Consider the following 20,582-nt stretch of genomic DNA (forward strand, 5'->3'; position numbering starts at 1 on the left):
AGTGTAATCGCTGAGTTCCGGCAATCATGTCAAATTAAAAAGAATGTTATTTCTTGTAGTCCACTTGTCTCACTTATAACATTTATAAGGTCACCGTCCAAAATCAGTTCAATTAAGTCCCATAGTCAATCGTTTCACAGTTAAAAGCGATGCAAACTATTAATATGAGAAAAGAATCGCTAAATGCATCTTGGTACGAATATGTGACGCAACCGTTGTAACTGAAGCGAATTTATACCGTTAGAAAGTCAATGAAATGTAGTTTTTGAAACTGTCGCTATTTCTTCAGCGCGCGCTAAAGGCTAGGATTGGTCCCACAGTAAAAAATGACTTTTTTGTCTTAATTTTTAATTGAAGCGCTACCACAGCGCCCAGTGTAATTGCTGAGTTCCGGCAATCATGTCAAATTAAAAAGAATGTTATTTCTTGGAGTCCAATTGTCTCATTTATCACATTTATCAGGTCGCAGTCCAAAGTTAGTTCAATTAAATCCCACAGTCAATCGTTTCATTGTTAAAACCAATACAACCTTGTAATACAGGAAAAATATCACGAATTGCATGTTGGTACGAATATGTGACTCAACCGTTGTAACTCACACGGATTGATACTGTTAGAAAGTCAATGAAATTTTGTTTTTGAAGCTGTCGCGATTTCGTCAGCGCGCGATAACGGATAGGATTGGTCCCACAGTAAAAAATGACTTTTTTGTCTTAATTTTTAATTGAAGCGCTACCACAGCGCCCAGTGTAATCGCTGAGTTCCGGCAATCATTTCAAATTAAAAAGAATGTTATTTCTTGTAGTCCACTTGTCTCACTTATAACATTTATAAGGTCACAGTCCAAAATCAGTTCAATTTAGTCCCATAGTCAATCATTTCACAGTTAAAAGCGATGCAAACTATTAATATGAGAAAAATATCGCTAAATGCATTTTGGTACGAATATGTGACGCAACCGTTGTAACTGAAGCGGATTTATACCGTTAGAAAGTCCGTGAAATGTAGTTTTTGAAACTGTCGCTATTTCTTCAGCGCGCTAACGGCTAGGATTGGTCCTACAGTAAAAAATGACTTTTTTATCTTAATTTTTAATTGAAGCGCTACCACAGCGCCCAGTGTAATCGCTGAGTTCCGACAATCACGTCAAATTAAGAAGAATGTTATTTCTTGGAGTCCAATTGTCTCATTTATCACATTTATCAGGTCGCAGTCCAAAGTTAGTTCAATTAAATCCCACAGTCAATCGTTTCATTGTTAAAACCAATACAACCTTGTAATACAGGAAAAATATCACGAATTGCATGTTGGTACGAATATGTGACTCAACCGTTGTAACTCACACGGATTGATACTGTTAGAAAGTCAATGAAATTTTGTTTTTGAAGCTGTTGCGATTTCGTCAGCGCGCGATAACGGATAGGATTGGTCCCACAGTAAAAAATGACTTATTTATCTAAATTTTTAATTAAAGCGCTACCATAGCGCCCAGTGTAATGGCTGAGTTTCGCCAATCATGTCAAGTTAAAAAGAATGTTATTTCTTGGAGTCCAATTGTCTCACTTTAACATTTATAAGGTCACAGTCCATAATCAGTTCAATTAAGTCCCACATTCAATCGTTTCACTGTTAAAAGCCATACAACCTAGTAGTACCGGAAAAATATCACGAAAAACATGTTGATACGAATATGTGACTCAACCGTTGTAACTCAAACGGATTGATACTGTTAGAAAGTCAATGAAATGTAGTTTTTGAAACTGTCGCTATTTCTTCAGCGCGCACTAAAGGCTAGGATTGGTCCCACAGTAAAAAATGACTATTTTGTCTTAATTTTTAATTGAAGCGCTACCACAGCGCCCAGTGTAATCGCTGAGTTCCGGCAATCATGTCAAATTAAAAAGAATGTTATTTCTTGTAGTCCACTTGTCTCACTTATAACATTTATAAGGTCACAGTCCAAAATCAGTTCAATTTAGTCCCATAGTCAATCGTTTCACAGTTAAAAGCGATGCAAACTATTAATATGAGAAAAATATCGCTAAATGCATCTTGGTACGAATATGTGACGCAACCGTTGTAACTGAAGCGGATTTATACCGTTAGAAAGTCAATGAAATGTAGTTTTTGAAACTGTCGCTATTTCTTCAGCGCGCGCTAAAGGGTAGGATTGGTCCCACAGTAAAAAATGACTTTTTTGTCTTAATTTTTAATTGAAGCGCTACCACAGCGCCCAGTGTAATCGCTGAGTTCCGACAATCACGTCAAACTAAGAAGAATGTTATTTCTTGGAGTCCACTTGTCTCACTTATAACATTTATAAGGTCACAGTCCAAAGTCAGTTCAATTTAGTCCCACAGTCAATCGTTTCACTGCTAAAAGCGATTCAACCTAGTAATATGAGAAAAATATCGCTAAATACATGTTGGTGCGAATATGTGACGCAACCGTTGTAACTGAAGCGGATTGATACCGTTAGAAAGACAATGAAATGTAGTTTTTGAAACTGTCGCTATTTTTACAGCGCGCGCTAAAGGCTAGGATTGGTCCCACAGTAAAAAATGACTTTTTCATCTTAATTTTTAATTGCCGCGCTACCACAGCGCCCAGTGTAATCGCTGAGTTCCAACAATCACGTCAAATTAAGAAGAATGTTATTTCTCTGAGTCCAATTGTCTCATTTATCACATTTATCAGGTCACAGTCCAAAGTTAGTTCAATTAAATCCCACAGTCAATCGTTTCATTGTTAAAACCAATACAACCTTGTAATACAGGAAAAATATCACGAAATGCATGTTGGTACGAATATGTGACTCAACCGTTGTAACTCAAACGGATTGATACTGTTAGAAAGTCAATGAAATGTAGTTTTTGAAACTGTCGCTATTTCTTCAGCGCCCGATAACGGCTAGGATTTCTCCCACAGTAAAGAATGACTTATTTATCTAAATTCTTAAATGAAGCGCTACCACAGCGCCCAGTGTAATCGCTGAGTTCCGGCCATCATATCAAATTAAGAAGAATGTTATTTCTTGGAGTCCACTTGTCTCACTTATAACACTTATAAGGTCACAGTCCAAAGTTAGTTCAATTTAGCACCACAGTCAATCGTTTCACTGTTAAAAGTGATGCAACCTAGTAATATCAGATAAATATCGCTAAATACATGTTGGTACGAATATGTGACCCAACCGTTGAAATTCAAACGGACTGACACCGTTAGAAAATCAGTGAAATGTAGTATTTGAAACTGTCTCTATTACTTCAGCGCGCGCTAACGGCTAGGATTGGTCCCACAGTAAAAAATGACTTTTTTATCTTAATTTTTAATTGAAGCGCTACCACAGTGTCCAGTGTAATTGCTGAGTTTCGGCAATCATGTCAAATTAGGAAGAATGTTATTTCTTGGAGACCAATTGTCCCACTTTAACATTTATAAGGTCACAGTCCAAAATCAGTTAAATTTAGCCCCACAGTCAATCGTTTCACTGTTAAAAGCGATGCAACCTAGTAATATCAGATAAATATCATTAAATACATGTTGGTACAAACATGTGACCCAACCGCTGAAACTCAAACGGACTGACACCGTTAGAAAATCAGTGAAATGTAGTATTTGAAACTGTCACTATTACTTCAGCGCGCGCTAACGGCTAGGATTGGTCCCACAGTTAAAAATGACTTTTTTATCTTAATTTTTAATTGAAGCGCTACCACACCGCCCAGTGTAATTGCTAAGTCTTGGCAATCATGTCCAATTAGGAAGAATGTTATTTCTTGAAGTCCAATTGTCTCACTTTAACATTTATAAGGTCACAGTCCATAATCAGTTCAATTAAGCCACACATTCAATCGCTTCACTGTTAAAAGCCATACAACCTAGTAATACCGGAAAAATATCACGAAAAACATGTTGGCACGAATATCTGACTCAACCGTTGTAATTCAAACGGATTGATACTGTTAGCAAGTCAATGAAATGTAGTTTTTGAAACTGTCGCTATTTCTTCAGCGCGCGCTAAAGGCTAGGATTGGTCCCACAGTAAAAAATGACTTTTTTGTCATAATTTTTAATTGAAGCGCTACCACAGCGCCCAGTTTAATCGCTGAGTTCCGGCAATCATGTCAAATTAAAAAGAATGTTATTTCTTGTAGTCCACTTGTCTCACTTATAACATTTATCAGGTCACAGTCCAAAGTCAGTTCAATTAAATCCCACAGTCAATCGTTTCATTGTTAAAACCCATACAACCTTGTAATGCAGGATAAATATTACGAAATGCATGTTGGTACGAATATGTGACTCAACCGTTGTAACTCAAACAGATTGATACTCCTAGAAAGTCAATGAAATGTAGTTTTTGAAGCTGTCGCTATTTCTTCAGCGCGCAATAACGGCTAGGATTGATCCCACAGTAAAAAATGACTTTTTTATCTTAATTTTTATTGAAGCGTTACCACAGCGCCCAGTGTAATGGCTGAGTTTTGGCAATCATGTCAAGTTAAGAAGAATGTTATTTCTTGGAGTCCAATTGTCTCACTTTAACATTGATAAGGTCACAGTCCATAATCAGTTTAATTAAGTCCCACATTCAATCGTTTCACTGTTAAAAGCGATGCAACCTAGTAATATCAGATAAATATCATTAAATACATGTTGGTACAAACATGTGACCCAACCGCTGAAACTCAAACGGACTGACACCGTTAGAAAATCAGTGAAATGTAGTATTTGAAGCTGTTTCTATTTCTTCAGCGCGCGATAACGCCAAGGATTGGTCCCACAGTAAAAAATGACTTTTTTATCTTAATTTTTAATTGAAGCGCTACCACAGCGCCCAGTGTAATCGCTGAGTTCCGACAATCACGTCAAATTAAGAAGAATGTTATTTCTTGGAGTCCAATTGTCTCATTTATCACATTTATCAGGTCACAGTCCAAAGTTAGTTCAATTAAATCCCACAGTCAATCGTTTCATTGTTAAAACCCATACAACCTTGTAATACAGGAAATATATCACGAAATGCATGTTGGTACGAATATGTGACTCAACCGTTGTAACTCAAACGGATTGATACTGTTAGAAAGTCAATGAAATGTAGTTTTTGAAGCTGTCGCTATTTCTTCAGCGCGCAATAACGGCTAGGATTGATCCCACAGTAAAAAATGACTTTTTTATCTTAATTTTTATTGAAGCGCTACCACAGCGCCCAGTGTAATGGCTGAGTTTCGGCAATCATGTCAAGTTAAAAAGAATGTTATTTCTTGTAGTCCACTTGTCTCACTTATAACATTTATAAGGTCACAGTCCAAAATCAGTTCAATTTAGTCCCATAGTCAATCGTTTCACTGTTAAAAGCGATGCAACATAGTAATATCAGATAAATATCATAAATACATGTTGGTACAAACATGTGACCCAACCGCTGAAACTCAAACGGACTGACACCGTTAGAAAATCAGTGAAATGTAGTATTTGAAGCTGTTTCTATTTCTTCAGCGCGCGATAACGGCAAGGATTGGTCCCACAGTAAAAAATGACTTTTTTATCTTAATTTTTAATTGAAGCGCTACCACAGCGCCCAGTGTAATCGCTGAGTTCCGACAATCACGTCAAATTAAGAATAATGTTATTTCTTGGAGTCCAATTGTCTCATTTATCACATTTATCAGGTCACAGTCCAAAGTTAGTTCAATTTAATCCCACAGTCAATCGTTTCATTGTTAAAACCCATACAACCTTGTAATACAGGAAAAATATCACGAAATGCATGTTGGTACGAATATGTGACTCAACCGTTGTAACTCAAACGGATTGATACTGTTAGAAAGTCAATGAAATGTAGTTTTTGAAGCTGTCGCTATTTCTTCAGCGCGCAATAACGGCTAGGATTGATCCCACAGTAAAAAATGACTTTTTTATCTTAATTTTTATTGAAGCGCTACCGCAGCGCCCAGTGAAATGGCTGAGCTTCGGCAATCATGTCAAGTTAAAAAGAATGTTATTTCTTGGAGTCCAATTGTCTCACTTTAACATTGATAAGGTCACAGTCCATAATCAGTTCAATTAAGTCCCACATTCAATCGTTTCACTGTTATAAGCGATGCAACCTAGTAATATCAGATAAATATCATTAAATACATGTTGGTACAAACATGTGACCCAACCGCTGAAACTCAAACGGACTGACACCGTTAGAAAATCAGTGAAGTGTAGTATTTGAAGTTGTTTCTATTTCTTCAGCGCGCGATAACGGCAAGGATAGGTCTCACAGTAAAAAATGACTTTTTTATCTTAATTTTTAATTGAAGCGCTACCACAGCGCCCAGTGTAATTGCTGAGTTCCGACAATCACGTCAAATTAAGAAGAATGTTATTTCTTGGAGTCCAATTGTCTCATTTATCACATTTATCAGGTCACAGTCCAAAGTTAGTTCAATTAAATCCCACAGTCAATCGTTTCATTGTTAAAACCCATACAACCTTGTAATACAGGAAAAATATCACGAAATGCATGTTGGTACGAATATGTGACTCAACCGTTGTAACTCAAACGGATTGATACTGTTAGAAAGTCAATGAAATGTAGTTTTTGAAGCTGTCGCTATTTCTTCAGCGCGAAATAACGGCTAGGATTGATCCCACAGTAAAAAATGACTTTTTTATCTTAATTTTTATTGAAGCGCCACCACAGCGCCCAGTGTAATGGCTGAGTTTCAGCAATCATTTCAAGTTAAAAAGATTGTTATTTCTTGGAATCCAATTGTCTCACTTTAACATTGATAATGTCACAGTCCATAATCAGTTCAATTAAGTCCTACATTCAATCGTTTCACTGTTAAAAGCGATGCAACCTAGTAATATCAGATAAATATCATTAAATACATGTTGGTACAAACATGTGACCCAACCGCTGAAACTCAAACGGACTGACACCGTTAGAAAATCAGTGAAATGTAGTATTTAAAGCTGTTTCTATTACTTCAGCGCGCGCTAACGGCTAGGATTGGTCCCACAGTAAAAAATGACTTTTTTATCTTAATTTTTAATTGAAGCGCTACCACAGCGCCCAGTGTAATCGCTGAGTTCCAACAATCACGTCAAATTAAGAAGAATGTTATTTCTTGGAGTCCAATTGTCTAATTTATCACATTTATCAGGTTACAGTCCAAAGTTAGTTCAATTAAATCCCACAGTCAATCGTTTCATTGTTAAAACCCATACAACCTTGTAATACAGGAAAAATATCACGAAATGCATGTTGGTACGAAAATGTGACTCAACCGTTGTAACTCAAACGGATTGATACTGTTAGAAAGTCAATGAAATGTAGTTTTTGAAGCTGTCGCTATTTCTTCAGCGCGCAATAACGGCTAGGACTGATCCCACAGTAAAAAATGACTTTTTTATCTTAATTTTTATTGAAGCGCCACCACAGCGCCCAGTGTAATGGCTGAGTTTCAGCAATCATTTCAAGTTAAAAAGATTGTTATTTCTTGGAATCCAATTGTCTCACTTTAACATTGATAATGTCACAGTCCATAATCAGTTCAATTAAGTCCCACATTCAATCGTTTCACTGTTAAAAGCCATACAACCTAGTAGTACCGGAAAAATATCACGAAAAACATGTTGGTACGAATATGTGACTCAACCGTTGTAACTCAAACGGATTGATACTGTTAGAAAGTCAATGAAATGTAGTTTTTGAAACTGTCGCTATTTCTTCAGCGCGCGCTAAAGGCTAGGATTGGTCCCACAGTAAAAAATGACTTTTTTGTCTTAATTTTTATTTGAAGCGCTACCACAGCGCCCAGTGTAATCGCTGAATTCCGGCAATCATGTCAAATTAAAAAGAATGTTATTTCTTGTAGTCCACTTGTCTCACTTATAACATTTATAAGGTCACAGTCCAAAATCAGTTCAATTTAGTCCCATAGTCAATCGTTTCACAGTTAAAAGCGATGCAAACTATTAATATGAGAAAAATATCGCTAAATGCATCTTGGTACGAATATATGACGCAACCGTTGTAACTGAAGCGGATTTATACCGTTAGAAAGTCAATGAAATGTAGTTTTTGAAACTGTCGCTATTTCTTCAGCGCGCGCTAAAGGCTAGGATTGGTCCCACAGTAAAAAATGACTTTTTTGTCTTAATTTTTAATTGAAGCGCTACCACAGCGCCCAGTGTAATCGCTGAGTTCCGACAATCATGTCAAATTAAGAAGAATGTTATTTCTTGGAGTCCAATTGTCTCATTTATCACATTTATCAGGTCACAGTCCAAAGTTAGTTCAATTAAATCCCACAGTCAATCGTTTTATTGTTAAAACCAATACAACCTTGTAATACAGGAAAAATATCACGAATTGTATGTTGGTACGAATATGTGACTCAACCGTTGTAACTCACACGGATTGATACTGTTAGAAAGTCAATGAAATTTTGTTTTTGAAGCTGTCGCTATTTTTTCAGCGCGCGATAACGGATAGGATTGGTCCCACAGTAAAGAATGACTTATTTATCTAAATTTTTAATTGAAGCGCTACCATAGCGCCCAGTGTAATGGCTGAGTTTCGGCAATCATGTCAAGTTAAAAAGAATGTTATTTCTTGGAGTCCAATTGTCTCACTTTAACATTTGTAAGGTCACAGTCCATAATCAGTTCAATTAAGTCCCACATTCAATCGTTTCACTGTTAAAAGCCATACAACCTAGTAGTACCGGAAAAATATCACGAAAAACATGTTGGTACGAATATGTGACTCAACCGTTGTAACTCAAACGGATTGATACTGTTAGAAAGTCAATGAAATGTAGTTTTTGAAACTGTCGCTATTTCTTCAGCGCGCGCTAAAGGCTAGGATTGGTCCCACTGTAAAAAATGACTTTTTTGTCTTAATTTTTATATGAAGCGCTACCACAGCGCCCAGTGTAATCGCTGAGTTCCGGCAATCATGTCAAATTAAAAAGAATGTTATTTCTTGTAGTCCACTTGTCTCACTTATAACATTTATAAGGTCACAGTCCAAAATCAGTTCAATTTAGTCCCATAGTCAATCGTTTCACAGTTAAAAGCGATGCAAACTAATAATATGAGAAAAATATCGCTAAATGCATCTTGGTACGAATATGTGACGCAACCATTGTAACTGAAGCGGATTTATACCGTTAGAAAGTCAATGAAATGTAGTTTTTGAAACTGTCGCTATTTCTTCAGCGCGCGCTAAAGGCTAGGATTGGTCCCACAGTAAAAAATGACTTTTTTGTCTTAATTTTTAATTGAAGCGCTACCACAGCGCCCAGTGTAATCGCTGAGTTCCGGCAATCATGTCAAATTAAGAAGAATGTTATTTCTTGTAGTCCACTTGTCTCACTTATAACATTTATAAGGTCACAGTCCAAAATCAGTTCAATTTAGTCCCATAGTCAATCGTTTCACTGTTAAAAGCGATGCAAACTATTAATTTGAGAAAAATATCGCTAAATACATCTTGGTACGAATATGTGACTCAATTGTTGTAACTCAAACGGATTGATACTGTTAGAAAGTCAATGAAATGCAGTTTTTGAAACTGTCGCTATTTCTTCAGCGCGCGCTAAAGGCTAGGATTGGTCCCACAGTAAAAAATGACTTTTTTGTCTTAATTTTTATTTGAAGCGCTACCACAGCGCCCAGTGTAATCGCTGAGTTCCGGCAATCATGTCAAATTAAAAAGAATGTTATTTCTTGTAGTCCACTTGTCTCACTTATAACATTTATAAGGTCACAGTCCAAAATCAGTTCAATTTAGTCCCATAGTCAATCGTTTCACAGTTAAAAGCGATGCAAACTATTAATATGAGAAAAATATCGCTAAATGCATCTTGGTACGAATATGTGACGCAACCGTTGTAACTGAAGCGGATTTATACCGTTAGAAAGTCAATGAAATGTAGTTTTTGAAACTGTCGCTATTTCTTCAGCGCGCGCTAACGGCTAGGATTGGTCCCACAGTAAGAAATGACTTATTTATCTAAATTTTTAATTGAAGCGCTACCATAGCGCCCAGTGTAATGGCTGAGTTTCGGCAATCATGTCAAGTTAAAAAGAATGTTATTTCTTGGAGTCCAATTGTCTCACTTTAACATTAATAAGGTCACAGTCCATAATCAGTTCAAATAAGTCCCACATTCAATCGTTTCACTGTTAAAAGCCATACAACCTAGTAGTACCGGAAAAATATCACGAAAAACATGTTGGTACGAATATGTGACTCAACCGTTGTAACTCAAACGGATTGATACTGTTAGAAAGTCAATGAAATGTAGTTTTTGAAACTGTCGCTATTTCTTCAGCGCGCGCTAAAGGCTAGGATTGGTCCCACAGTAAAAAATGACTTTTTTGTCTTAATTTATATTTGAAGCGCTACCACAGCGCCCAGTGTAATCGCTGAATTCCGGCAATCATGTCAAATTAAAAAGAATGTTATTTCTTGTAGTCCACTTGTCTCACTTATAACATTTATAAGGTCACAGTCCAAAATCAGTTCAATTTAGTCCCATAGTCAATCGTTTCACAGTTAAAAGCGATGAAAACTATTAATATGAGAAAAATATCGCTAAATGCATCTTGGTACGAATATATGACGCAACCGTTGTAACTGAAGCGGATTTATACCGTTAGAAAGTCAATGAAATGTAGTTTTTGAAACTGTCGCTATTTCTTCAGCGCGCGCTAAAGGCTAGGATTGGTCCCACAGTAAAAAATGACTTTTTTGTCTTAATTTTTAATTGAAGCGCTACCACAGCGCCCAGTGTAATCGCTGAGTTCCGGCAATCATGTCAAATTAAGAAGAATGTTATTTCTTGTAGTCCACTTGTCTCACTTATAACATTTATAAGGTCACAGTCCAAAATCAGTTCAATTTAGTCCCATAGTCAATCGTTTCACTGTTAAAAGCGATGCAAACTATTAATTTGAGAAAAATATCGCTAAATACATCTTGGTACGAATATGTGACTCAATTGTTGTAACTCAAACGGATTGATACTGTTAGAAAGTCAATGAAATGCAGTTTTTGAAACTGTCGCTATTTCTTCAGCGCGCGCTAAAGGCTAGGATTGGTCCCACAGTAAAAAATGACTTTTTTGTCTTAATTTTTAATTGAAGCGCTACCACAGCGCCCAGTGTAATCGCTGAGTTCCGGCAATCATGTCAAATTAAAAAGAATGTTATTTCTTGTAGTCCACTTGTCTCACTTATAACATTTATAAGGTCACAGTCCAAAATCAGTTCAATTTAGTCCCATAGTCAATCGTTTCACAGTTAAAAGCGATGCAAACTATTAATATGAGAAAAATATCGCTAAATGCATCTTGGTACGAATATGTGACGCAACCGTTGTAACTGAAGCGGATTTATACCGTTAGAAAGTCAATGAAATGTAGTTTTTGAAACTGTCACTATTTCTTCAGCGCGCGCTAACGGCTAGGATTGGTCCTACAGTAAAAAATGACTTTTTTATCTTAATTTTTAATTGAAGCGCTACCACAGCGCCCAGTGTAATCGCTGAGTTCCGACAATCACGTCAAATTAAGAAGAATGTTATTTCTTGGAGTCCAATTGTCTCATTTATCACATTTATCAGGTCACAGTCCAAAGTTAGTTCAATTAAATCCTACAGTCAATCGTTTCATTGTTAAAACCAATACAACCTTGTAATACAGGAAAAATATCACGAAATGCATGTTGGTACGAATATGTGACTCAACCGTTGTAACTCACACGGATTGATACTGTTAGAAAGTCAATGAAATTTTGTTTTTAAAACTGTCGCTATTTCTTCAGCGCGCGCTAAAGGCTAGGATTGGTCCGACAGTAAAAAATGACTTTTTTGTCTTAATTTTTATTTGAAGCGCTACCACAGCGCCCAGTGTAATCGCTGAGTTCCGGCAATCATGTCAAATTAAAAAGAATGTTATTTCTTGTAGTCCACTTGTCTCACTTATAACATTTATAAGGTCACAGTCCAAAATCAGTTCAATTTAGTCCCATAGTCAATCGTTTCACAGTTAAAAGCGATGCAAACTATTAATATGAGAAAAATATCGCTAAATGCATCTTGGTACGAATATGTGACGCAACCGTTGTAACTGAAGCGGATTTATACCGTTAGAAAGTCAATTAAATGTAGTTTTTGAAACTGTCGCTATTTCTTCAGCGCGCGCTAAAGGCTAGGATTGGTCCCACAGTAAAAAATGACTTTTTTGTCTTAATTTTTAATTGAAGCGCTATCACAGCGCCCAGTGTAATCGCTGAGTTCCGGCAATCATGTCAAATTAAAAAGAATGTTATTTCTTGTAGTCCACTTGTCTCACTTATAACATTTATAAGGTCACAGTCCAAAATCAGTTCAATTTAGTCCCATAGTCAATCGTTTCACTGTTAAAAGCGATGCAAACTATTAATATGAGAAAAATATCGCTAAATACATCTTGGTACGAATATGTGACTCAACCGTTGTAACTCAAACGGATTGATACTGTTAGAAAGTCAATGAGATGTAGTTTTTGAAACTGTCGCTATTTCTTCAGCGCGCGCTAAAGGCTAGGATTGGTCCCACAGTAAAAAATGACTTTTTTGTCTTAATTTTTATTTGAAGCGCTACCACAGCGCCCAGTGTAATCGCTCAGTTCCGGCAATCATGTCAAATTAAAAAGAATGTTATTTCTTGTAGTCCACTTGTCTCACTTATAACATTTATAAGGTCACAGTCCAAAATCAGTTCAATTTAGTCCCATAGTCAATCGTTTCACAGTTAAAAGCGATGCAAACTATTAATATGAGAAAAATATCGCTAAATGCATCTTGGTACGAGTATGTGACGCAACCGTTGTAACTGAAGCAGATTTATACCGTTAGAAAGTCAATGAAATGTAGTTTTTGAAACTGTCGCTATTTCTTCAGCGCGCGCTAAAGGCTAGGATTGGTCCCACAGTAAAAAATGACTTTTTTGTCTTAATTTTTATTTGAAGCGCTACCACAGCGCCCAGTGTAATCGCTGAGTTCCGGCAATCATGTCAAATTAAAAAGAATGTTATTTCTTGTAGTCCACTTGTCTCACTTATAACATTTATAAGGTCACAGTCCAAAATCAGTTCAATTTAGTCCCATAGTCAATCGTTTCACAGTTAAAAGCGATGCAAACTATTAATATGAGAAAAATATCGCTAAATGCATCTTGGTACAAATATGTGACGCAACCGTTGTAACTGAAGCGGATTTATACCGTTAGAAAGTTAATGAAATGTAGTTTTTGAAACTGTCGCTATTTCTTCAGCGCGCGCTAAAGGCTAGGATTGGTCCCACAGTAAAAAATGACTTTTTTGTCTTAATTTTTAATTGAAGCGCTACCACAGCGCCCAGTGTAATCGCTGAGTTCCGGCAATCATGTCAAATTAAAAAGAATGTTATTTCTTGTAGTCCACTTGTCTCACTTATAACATTTATAAGGTCACAGTCCAAAATCAGTTCAATTTAGTCCCATAGTCAATCGTTTCACAGTTAAAAGCGATGCAAACTATTAATATGAGAAAAATATCGCTAAATGCATCTTGGTACGAATATGTGACGCAACCGTTGTAACTGAAGCGGATTTATACCGTTAGAAAGTCAATGAAATGTAGTTTTTGAAACTGTCGCTATTTCTTCAGCGCGCGCTAAAGGCTAGGATTGGTCCCACAGTAAAAAATGACTTTTTTGTCTTAATTTTTATTTGAAGCGCTACCACAGCGCATAGTGTAATCGCTGAGTTCCGGCAATCATGTCAAATTAAAAAGAATGTTATTTCTTGTAGTCCACTTGTCTCACTTATAACATTTATAAGGTCACAGTCCAAAATCAGTTCAATTTAGTCACATAGTCAATCGTTTCACAGTTAAAAGCGATGCAAACTATTAATATGAGAAAAATATCGCTAAATGCATCTTGATACGAATTGTGACGCAACCGTTGTAACTGAAGCGGATTTACACCGTTAGAAAGTCATTGAAATGTAGTTTTTGAAACTGTCGCTATTTCTTCAGCGCGCGCTAAAGGCTAGGATTGGTCCCACAGTAAAAAATGACTTTTTTGTCTTAATTTTTATTTGAAGCGCTACCACAGCGCCCAGTGTAATCGCTGAGTTCCGGCAATCATGTCAAATTAAAAAGAATGTTATTTCTTGTAGTCCACTTGTCTCACTTATAACAGTTATAAGGTCACAGTCCAAAATCAGTTCAATTTAGTCCCATAGTCAATCGTTTCACAGTTAAAAGCGATGCAAACTATTAATATGAGAAAAATATCGCTAAATGCATCTTGGTACGAATATGTGACGCAACCGTTGTAACTGAAGCGGATTTATACCGTTAGAAAGTCAATGAAATATAGTTTTTGAAACTGTCGCTATTTCTTCAGCGCGCGCTAAAGGCTAGGATTGGTCCCACAGTAAAAAATGACTTTTTTGTCTTAATTTTTAATTGAAGCGCTACCACAGCGCCCAGTGTAATCGCTGAGTTCCGGCAATCATGTCAAATTAAAAAGAATGTTATTTCTTGTAGTCCACTTGTCTCACTTATAACATTTATAAGGTCACAGTCCAAAATCAGTTCAATTTAGTCCCATAGTCAATCGTTTCACTGTTAAAAGCGATGCAAACTATTAATATGAGAAAAATATCGCTAAATACATCTTGGTACGAATATGTGACTCAACCGTTGTAACTCAAACGGATTGATACCGTTAGAAAGTCAATGAAATGTAGTTTTTGAAACTGTCGCTATTTCTTCAGCGCGCTCTAAAGGCTAGGATTGGTCCCACAGTAAAAAATGACTTTTTTGTCTTAATTTTTAATTGAAGCGCTACCACAGCGCCCAGTGTAATCGCTGAGTTCCGACAATCACGTCAAATTAAGAAGAATGTTATTTCTTGCAGTCCACTTGTCTCACTTATAACATTTATAAGGTCACAGTCCAAAATCAGTTCAATTTAGTCCCATAGTCAATCGTTTCACAGTTAAAAGCGATGCAAACTATTAATATGAGAAAAATATCGCTAAATGCATCTTGGTACGAATATGTGACCCAACCGTTGAAACTCAAACGGACTGACACAGTTAGAAAATCAGTGAAATGTAGTATTTGAAACTGTCTCTATTGCTTCAGCGCACGCTAACGGCTAGGATTGGTCGCACAGTAAAAAATGACTTTTTTATCTTAATTTAATAAGGTCACAGTCCAAAATCAGTTCAATTTAGTCCCATAGTCAATCGTTTCACAGTTAAAAGCGATGCAAACTATTAATATGAGAAAAATATCGCTAAATGCATCTTGATACGAATTGTGACGCAACCGTTGTAACTGAAGCGGATTTATACCGTTAGAAAGTCAATGAAATGTAGTTTTTGAAACTGTCGCTATTTCTTCAGCGCGCGCTAAAGGCTAGGATTGGTCCCACAGTAAAAAATGACTTTTTTGTCTTAATTTTTATTTGAAGCGCTACCACAGCGCCCAGTGTAATCGCTGAGTTCCGGCAATCATGTCAAATTAAAAAGAATGTTATTTCTTGTAGTCCACTTGTCTCACTTATAACAGTTATAAGGTCACAGTCCAAAATCAGTTCAATTAAATCCCACAGTCATTCGTTTCACTGTTAAAAGCAAAACAACCTAGTAATATCAGAAAAATATCGCTAAATACATGTTGGTACGAATATGTGACGCAACCATTGTAACTGAAGCGGATTGATACCGTTAGAAAGACAATGAATTGTAATTTTTGAAACTTTCGCTATTTCTTCAGCGCGCAATAACGGCTAGGATTGGTCCCACAGTAAAGAATGATTTATTTGCCTACATTTTTAAATGAAGCGCTACCACAGCGCCCAGTGTAATCGCTGAGTTCGAACACCACGTCAAATTAAGAAGAATGTTATTTTTGGGAGTCCAATTGTCTCATTTATCACATTTATCAGGTCACCGCCCAAAGTTAGTTCAATTTAGCCCCACAGCCAATTGTTTCACTGTTAAAAGCGAATCAACCTAGTAATATCAGATAAATATCACTAAAAACATGTTGGTACAAACATGTGACCCAACCGTTAAAACTCAAACGGACTGACACCGTTAGAAAATCAGTGAAATGTAGTATTTGAAACTGCTCTATTACTTCAGCGCGCGCTAACGGCTGAGATTGGTCCCACAGTAAAAAATGACTTTTTTATCTTAATTTTTAATTGAAGCGCTACCACACCGCCCAGTGTAATTGCTGAGTTTCGGCAATCATGTCCAATTAAGAAGAATGTTATTTCTTGGAGTCCAATTGCCTCACTTTAACATTTATAAAGTCACAGTCCATAATCAGTTCAATTTAGTCCCACATTCAATCGTTTCACTGTTAAAAGCCATAGAACCTAGTAATACCGGAAAAATATCGCGAAAAACATGTTGGTACGAATATGAGATTCAACCGTTGTAACTCAAACGGATTGATACTGTTAGAAAGTCAATGAAATGTAGTTTTTGAAGCTGTCGCTATTTCTTCAGCGGGCGCTAAAGGCTAGGATTGGTGCCAAAGTAAAAAATGACTTTTTTGTCTTAATTTTTAATTGAAGCGCTACCACAGCGCCCAGTGTAATCGCTGAGTTCGAACACCACGTCAAATTAAAAAGAATGTTATTTCTGGGAGTCCAATTGTCTCATTTATCACATTTATCAGGTCACCGCCCAAAGTTAGTTCAATTTAGCCCCACAGCCAATTGTTTCACTGTTAAAAGCGAATCAACCTAGTAATATCAGATAAATATCACTAAAAACATGTTGGTACAAACATGTGACCCAACCGTTAAAACTCAAACGGACTGACACCGTTAGAAAATCAGTGAAATGTAGTATTTGAAACTGCTCTATTACTTAAGCGCGCGCTAACGGCTGAGATTGGTCCCACAGTAAAAAATGACTTTTTTATCTTAATTTTTAATTGAAGCGCTACCACACCGCCCAGTGTAATTGCTGAGTTTCGGCAATCATGTCCAATTAAGAAGAATGTTATTTCTTGGAGTCCAATTGCCTCACTTTAACATTTATAAGGTCACAGTCCATAATCAGTTCAATTTAGTCCCACATTCAATCGTTTCACTGTTAAAAGCCATAGAACCTAGTAATACCGGAAAAATATCGCGAAAAACATGTTGGTACGAATATGAGATTCAACCGTTGTAACTCAAACGGATTGATACTGTTAGAAAGTCAATGAAATGTAGTTTTTGAAGCTGTCGCTATTTCTTCAGCGGGCGCTAAAGGCTAGGATTGGTGCCAAAGTAAAAAATGACTTTTTTGTCTTAATTTTTAATTGAAGCGCTACCACAGCGCCCAGTGTAATCGCTGAGTTCGAACACCACGTCAAATTAAGAAGAATGTTATTTCTGGGAGTCCAATTGTCTCATTTATCACATTTATCAGGTCACCGCCCAAAGTTAGTTCAATTTAGCCCCACAGCCAATTGTTTCACTGTTAAAAGTGAATCAACCTAGTAATATCAGATAAATATCACTAAAAACATGTTGGTACAAACATGTGACCCAACCGTTAAAACTCAAACGGACTGACACCGTTAGAAAATCAGTGAAATGTAGTATTTGAAACTGCTCTATTACTTCAGCGCGCGCTAACGGCTGAGATTGGTCCCACAGTAAAAAATGACTTTTTTATCTTAATTTTTAATTGAAGCGCTACCACACCGCCCAGTGTAATTGCTGAGTTTCGGCAATCATGTCCAATTAAGAAGAATGTTATTTCTTGGAGTCCAATTGCCTCACTTTAACATTTATAAGGTCACAGTCCATAATCAGTTCAATTTAGTCCCACATTCAATCGTTTCACTGTTAAAAGCCATAGAACCTAGTAATACCGGAAAAATATCGCGAAAAACATGTTGGTACGAATATGAGATTCAACCGTTGTAACTCAAACGGATTGATACTGTTAGAAAGTCAATGAAATGTAGTTTTTGAAGCTGTCGCTATTTCTTCAGCGTGCGCTAAAGGCTAGGATTGGTGCCAAAGTAAAAAATGACTTTTTTGTCTTAATTTTTAATTGAAGCGCTACCACAGCGCCCAGTGTAATCGCTGAGTTCGAACACCACGTCAAATTAAGAAGAATGTTATTTCTGGGAGTCCAATTGTCTCATTTATCACATTTATCAGGTCACCGCCCAAAGTTAGTTCAATTTAGCCCCACAGCCAATTGTTTCACTGTTAAAAGCGAATCAACCTAGTAATATCAGATAAATATCACTAAAAACATGTTGGTACAAACATGTGACCCAACCGTTAAAACTCAAACGGACTGACACCGTTAGAAAATCAGTGAAATGTAGTATTTGAAACTGCTCTATTACTTCAGCGCGCGCTAACGGCTGAGATTGGTCCCACAGTAAAAAATGACTTTTTTATCTTAATTTTTAATTGAAGCGCTACCACACCGCCCAGTGTAATTGCTGAGTTTCGGCAATCATGTCCAATTAAGAAGAATGTTATTTCTTGGAGTCCAATTGCCTCACTTTAACATTTATAAGGTCACAGTCCATAATCAGTTCAATTTAGTCCCACATTCAATCGTTTCACTGTTAAAAGCCATAGAACCTAGTAATACCGGAAAAATATCGCGAAAAACATGTTGGTACGAATATGAGATTCAACCGTTGTAACTCAAACGGACTGATACTGTTAGAAAGTCAATGAAATGTAGTTTTTGAAGCTGTCGCTATTTCTTCAGCGGGCGCTAAAGGCTAGGATTGGTGCCAAAGTAAAAAATGACTTTTTTGTCTTAATTTTTAATTGAAGCGCTACCACAGCGCCCAGTGTAATCGCTGAGTTCTCACAATCATGTCAAATTGAAAAGAATGTTTTTTCTTGGAGTCCGCTTGTCTCACTTATAACATTTATAAGGTCACAGTCCAAAATCAGTTCAATTTAGTCCCACAGTCAATCGTTTCACTGTTAAAAGCGATGCAACCTAGTAATATCAGATAATTATCATTAAAAACATGTTGGTACAAACATGTGACCCAACCGTTGAAACTCAAACGGACTGACACCGTTAGAAAATCAGTGAAATGTAGTATTTCAAACTGTCTCTATTACTTCAGCGCGCGCTAACGGCTAGGATTGGTCCCACAGTAAAAAATAACTTTTTTATCTTAATTTTTAGTTGAAGCGCTACCACACCGTCCAGTGTAATGGCTGAGTTTCGGCAATCATGTCAAGTTAAAAAGAATGTTATTTCTTGGAGTCCAATTGTCGCACTTTCACATTTTTAAGGTCACAGTCCATAATCAGTTCAAATAAATCCCACAGTCATTCGTTCCACTGTTAAAAGCAATACAACCTAGTAATACCGGAAAAATATCACGAAATACATGTTGGTACGAATATGTGACTCAACCGTTGCAACTCAAGCGGATTGATATTGTTCAGAAAGTCCATGAAATGTAGTTCTTGAAACTGTTGCTATTTCTTCAACGCGCGATAACGGCTAGGATTGGTCCCACAGTAAATAATGACTTATTTATCTAAATTCTTAAATAAAGCGCTACCACAGCACCCAGTGTAATTGCTAAGTTCCGGCAATCATGTCAAATTGAAAAGAATCTTATTTCTTGGAGTCCACTTGTCTCACTTATAACATTTATAAGATCACAGTCCAAAATCAGTTCAATTTAGCCACACAGTCAATCGTTTCACTGTTAAAAGCGATGCAACCTAGTAATATCAGAAAAATATCGCTAAATACATGTTGGTACGAATATGTGACGCAACCATTGTAACTGAAGCAGATTGATACTGTTAGAAAGACAATGACATGTAATTTTTGAAACTGTCGCTATTTCTTCAGCGCGCAATAACGGCTAGGATTGGTCCCCAGTAAAGAATGATTTATTTGCCTACATTTTTAAATGAACCGCTACCACTGCGCCCAGTGTAATCGCTGAGTTCGACCACCACGTCAAATTAAGAAGAATGTTATTTCTGGGAGTCCAATTGTCTCATTTATCACATTTATCAGGTCACAGTCCAAAGTTAGTTCAATTTAGACCCACAGTCAATCGTTTCACTGTTAAAAGCGATGCAACCTAGTAATATCAGATAAATATCACTAAAAACATGTTGGTACAAACATGTGACCCAACCGTTAAAACTCAAACGGACTGACACCGTTAGAAAATCAGTGAAATGTAGTATTTGAAACTGTCTCTATTACTTCAGCGCGCGCTAACGGCTAGGATTGGTCTCACAGTGAAAAATGACTTTTTTATCTTATTTTTTATTGAAGCGCTACCACAGCGTCCAGTGTAATTGCTGAGTTTCGGCAATCATGTCAAGTTAGGAAGAATGTTATTTCTTGGTGTCCAATTGTCTCACTTTAACATTTATAAGGTCACAGTCCATAATCAGTTCAATTAAATCCCACAGTCATTCGTTTCACTGTTAAAAGCAATACAACCTAGTAATACCGGAAAAATATCACGAAATACATGTTGGGACGAATATGTGACTCA

Source organism: Hydractinia symbiolongicarpus, chromosome 2, assembly GCF_029227915.1.
Source record: "Hydractinia symbiolongicarpus strain clone_291-10 chromosome 2, HSymV2.1, whole genome shotgun sequence".
Taxonomy (NCBI): Eukaryota; Metazoa; Cnidaria; class Hydrozoa; order Anthoathecata; family Hydractiniidae; genus Hydractinia; species Hydractinia symbiolongicarpus.